At 30.1% G+C, this 5284-nt stretch overlaps 1 long non-coding RNA gene across 1 annotated transcript; it reads left to right on the top strand.

The window, feature by feature from the left end:
* Window positions 1-2160: 2160 nt before the first annotated feature.
* LOC133699684 (uncharacterized) lies at window positions 2161-3761 on the top strand. Its single transcript, XR_009843309.1, has 2 exons — window positions 2161-2605; window positions 2930-3761. It is a non-coding gene; the product is annotated as an uncharacterized LOC133699684 (long non-coding RNA).
* The last annotated feature ends 1523 nt before the right edge of the window (window positions 3762-5284 follow it).

The following is a 5284-nucleotide window of genomic DNA, read 5'->3' as shown; positions in this document are numbered from 1 at the left end:
CAGAATGTACTTTATTCTTTCAATATTGTTATTATGTAAATATTATTGTTAAAATTAATATGTGAATTTTATACTATCCTTATGGGTTTGTGAATTGAAAAATGAAATGATAAATTTCTTTAGGTTATAGAATATAACTTACACAAAAAAAAAAACAAATTGAGTTTTTCAAAGATATATAAATGGGTTATATGTTTAACTTGAGATATAATATCATAACCAACTTTTGAATAAGCAAAAACATGATAATTCAAATCTACACTTTGTTATTTTGCGTGTCTTTAAATTTAAAATCATATTTTGATTATGATATTATTGTCCATGTATCTCTTCTTCACAATAACTTTTTGATATTTATATGTTAAACATGTGATCATAATAAGCCTGCAAACTAGGTTGTCTTTATAATCTTTTTTAAAATACATGATAAATGTAGGGTTATATATTTTTTGGAATAATAAACTTAACAAAACTCATATATATATAACAAAAAAATGTTTTACATTTTTGCTTTGCATAATGCTTTATATAAGAAATGATCAAGCTTTTAGATCATGCATTGTCCTTAAAGTTAACATGTTTGACCTAAACACAGACTGGATATAATCATTCACTCGTCCTCTTTCTATGCCAACCTTAATCAAGGTAGAGTCAAAATATATTATTTTTCATTTTAAAAAAATAAAATAAAATAAAGTAGCATTTTCTTGTGTCATGTGATTTTCAAAGATGAATTACTTCCACATGTTATCAAAACCATTGGGCAAGTAAGATGGTAGAACTAGGTTATAACATCCTATTGTGTTAAACTCATATGATTATCCAAAAAGATATAACCTTATTATAAGTCTTATCATAAGTCAAATATCCATACATAGATCTATTATTTTTTAATAGATCTATTATTTGTTTTGATATCCCTAAGGAAACTAATATATTTCATATACATATTTAGATTGTAATATTTTTGTGAAAATCTATATTTTAGCTTACATTTTTCACCATAAATTTTGTACAAACTTTTTTGTATTTTAGTTAAGGTGTTAGACCTAAAAGAATAAAAAAAAAATGAACTTAAGGCTATTTCAATTTATGAAGACAAAGTTGGTCTTAAATCCTTACTTAATGCTTAATGGCCCTACCATGATCCATTGGACACAACCAGGTTAGCTTTCAAGATAAACAAAAGAGAGATGACAAGAAAGAACATGGTAGTTGGTTCGAATAACTCACCAATAAATGGTCATGTGAAAAACAAATTTAAATGAGCAAGATATATCTCATAATTCAATTTTATTGACATTATTATCAATAAGGAGAAGTTTATATTGTATTAGAATTCAATGTGTAATCTTCTTGTCATAACCTAATTTTGACCCCTTAATTTTTTATATATATTCAAATTGTTTTTTAAAAAATCCTAATATGGCCTTTCTAATAAATCATGTCAATTTTAATCTTTTTTTTTATTTGTCACTTTTATTTAATTTTATGTGTCAAATTAAGTTAGAATAAAATTTCAAAAGATAAAAATATAGTTGAGAGCAAAATTTGACCAATAATTGAGTTTAATAAGTTGAGTTTGAAAAGTTTAAATAAATCCAGAGATGGTTGGGGTTATAATTGGAAACTCAATTGAAGAAATATAACTTAATGTGATTTAATTTTGCTAAGATTATAAAAATTAAAGAAGTAATGATGAATTTGAAATAAATGATCAAATTTAAGAGTCAATTAAGAGCTTAATTGAAGAATAAAATCAAATAGAGAGTCAAATTGGTTAAAATTACAAATCAAGGACCAATTATAAAATAAGACAATTTAGGGGTTTAAAGTTGGGTTAATTGATAGTTTAATTAAAAGAAAATTTGAAGATAAAAGTCCAAATTGTTCTAAATTAAAAATCTAGAGAACCAAGGATTACAACAAAAAAACATCGAAATCAAGGGACTAAATTGGATTTTCTACACAACCCTAATTTTAACTGTAAACGACGTGTGGTTCCACTCAAAGTGAAACATCGCGTGGTCGAAACCCCAGAACAAAATATCATTCCACTTTGAAAGGAACGACATGTCGTTCTATTTCTCTTCAATTCTGGAAAAAAGTTTCTCGTTATATTAGCCCGAGTCGCTATCTTCTCCTTCAATTCCCAGCCATAATTGATCTTCGAATGGCCCAAAATATCTTCGATTCTTTTCATTAACACCCCAGTTCCAATCAAAATTCGAAGAACCATGAATATTGATTCCCTGAACCGATCCCCAAATTTGTTCCAAATGCATGCCAACGATCGGCCTTAATTCCCAGATTTTTAGCCCTCTTTACTCCAAATCACCGCCTCAACAACCCCTGAAGGTTAACCTATAAATACCCTTCCATCCCTGCAGACTTATACGGTGAGACATGAAGAGACAGACAGAGGGCGGAGGAAAATTCTAAGGAGAGAAAACAAGAAAGAGTAGAAAAGAAGCAAAAAAAGGAGGTGTTATCAAAAGGCAGGAGGATTAGCAAGACCTTCAAGGCAGATACATAGTGTGTCCTATAATTCTAATGCGCACAAGTGTCTCATCAACGAACAAGGATTGTTAACTCTACAAACCAGGTACAATTACGTGTTTTATCTCGTTCTTTGCTACAATATCATGATGAGAGTTTAGTGAACCTATTCCTGTGAATGATCGTCATTGACATGAACTTTATAATGTGATCAGTGTCCAAAAGCTTACTCTACAAAAGATTGGTGCCGCTGCCGATCATGAGGCAGGGCTTTAACAATAATACAACATACTTATAGGCCATAGCTGATGAACTAATCATCCTATAACATATATCCAAGAAAAATCTCAAAAACATCCCATAAGGGTATTTCTTTAAAATACATTGGATATGAACCAATCTATTTACACACTCTCTTGATTTAATACAGCGCCAGTGTGTGTAATCTTCTTTCAATGAAGTTTCGAGGCAATTTTACAGAACGGATTGTTCTCATTATGTAGTCCAACATGCATTGGCGTATCCAAAAGAACCAGAAAAAATCTATCTACTCGCCCACATATTTGTAATAAGAAAGGTAAGTAATGTTATACAGCAGCCTCCAGGGAGCTTTAAGGTTGAAATTCCCCAGGATCCAGGAGCAACATTCAGGTGAAAATTTCAGGTAGAGGAAACTAAAATAAAGGATGAGTTAGAAAACGAGTATACAAACAAATGGGCTGTAGGTCTAATTGAGCCCAAGAAACGGCAGATGGTAATTTTCTGACAGAATCTGGACATTGGTTTAAGCCCAGAAACCCACGATTTCAAGCCTTCCCAGTTTCAAGAGGTTCAAGCATGTCATCATTGACAGAGCCAGCCATGTTTCATCTGCAGCCGCTTTAACTTGATCCCACTTTAAATACTTTGATGAAGACGGAATAAACCATTGAATTACGCTAGTTCAACTCAAGAATTACATCAACAACAGTTAAGCAATACCCATCCGTTGATCTTAAGAAAAGATAAACCCAATAAAAAAATTAAGGGTCTACAGAAGTCATCATCGTTGGTTTTTTTAGTCATGAGAGCATAATCCAGTCGATAACGTGTTGCTGCAACTCGAAATCTTGTTTTTGAAACCCTGCAATTCAGTACTATCTAAGAACATAAGCAAGAAAGAAAACACTGTGAGGGGAAATGTACTGTGATGCTGAAAGAAAACAGATTTGTGAACAGAAAAACACTCCAGCTATGGATTTTTCTTTTTTGTTTTCTGTGCACGTAAGCTTCTTATACTGCAAATCTAGAGAATTGTAATTACTGCATGAGAGGGTATTTTTGTGTCTTTCACTGAATCTGTCTTGCAATGTTTCAAGATCATGATGACAGGTTTAAACTAACACAAATTAAAAAAGAGTCTGCATATGAAACCAGTTTTCAAGTCTTCCAAGCCTTTTGTTTGAAATAAATAGGGAGATAAAGTTTCTGTATACCATGTCCATTATCTTTACAAAAAGCAATATCAAAACTTTTTTTTTTTTTTTTTGTGTAAGCCATGCAACTTCCAGCTTACCATGTTATTGTCATTCTTAAAACCTGTTACTTTTCTCAAAGGATCCATTTAATTCCACTAAAGTTCCCTTTGCATGAAAAAATAAAAACAGTTTTTAGAGGTCCATTTGTTTTTAGCAAGTTCATGTCTTAGGTTTGCATCTTCCTTCCATATAAAATACATACACAGTCTGGATTTTTCTTAGTTGAATGAGGGATAGTTTCCTTCCATATAAATTTTGTGAAATACATGTCTTCTATTTAAGGGATCAATGTTGAATTCTTTGTGAATAATTTTTTTTAAGTTCTTTTTTTAAGAATCTGATATCGAATTTTCTTGAAAACCAAAGTTTTTTTTAAAATGATTAATGTCAAAATTTCCATGAACAATCAAATCGACAAATCTGTTTTAAGGGACTAGCATTGATTTTTTTAACTAATTAGAAATAATTCAAAATACAAATAGAAAATGAGCTTAAAACAATTAGGAAATTAATAGCAACTAAAAAATAGATTTGTGAGAAAAACTCAGTAAAGGTAACATTTCATTTGAATGAATGTAGTAAGGGTGACATTGATATTCTATTAGGTATAACTAACCCTTTTATCCAAATCTATAAGACTAGTGCTTTGAATTAGAGTCCATGGTGGGTGACAACTCTAATTTTTTATATTTTTTTTCATTTTTTTTTCGCAAGTTCAATTTATGTTGAGGTTGACAACATGGTGTGACACTTTTTTTATATATATACAAACAATATGTATGAGATTAGAATTAGATATTTACGTAAAACTCAAAATTTATATCAACATAAATAGGCCACCTGGTTATTAAAAATGATAGCCACCCTACCTATGTAATTTCTTTCAATACTTATATTACTAGGAATGATAGTCATTTTTCCTTAATTAGAAATCTTAATACTCTCACACTCTCTTTGGTTTTGAAAGGTTGCTATTTGTCTCCATTCAAGAATAAATTCATAACTATACTTTCTCCTTAATTAGAAAGAAAAAACAAATAATAAATAGCATAATTAATTATAGAATTAATAATTGGTAAACAAACTTGTCAGCGATTAATCACACAATTATCAATTATAGGGGACTAGATTGACACGCTCAATGGGACTAGATTTACCATTTATCTCCTTGATTAGCAATCATGCCACCAAAAAAGAATACAAGCAAAATTTTGTCACAATACCTAATGATCATTTAATAAATGTAATAGGTAGATGTTAATCCGGAG

Source organism: Populus nigra, chromosome 1 (genome assembly GCF_951802175.1).
Source record: "Populus nigra chromosome 1, ddPopNigr1.1, whole genome shotgun sequence".
Taxonomy (NCBI): domain Eukaryota; kingdom Viridiplantae; phylum Streptophyta; class Magnoliopsida; order Malpighiales; family Salicaceae; genus Populus; species Populus nigra.
Note: the sequence above shows the minus strand (reverse complement) of the source record. Positions and strands in the feature narration are given on the sequence as shown.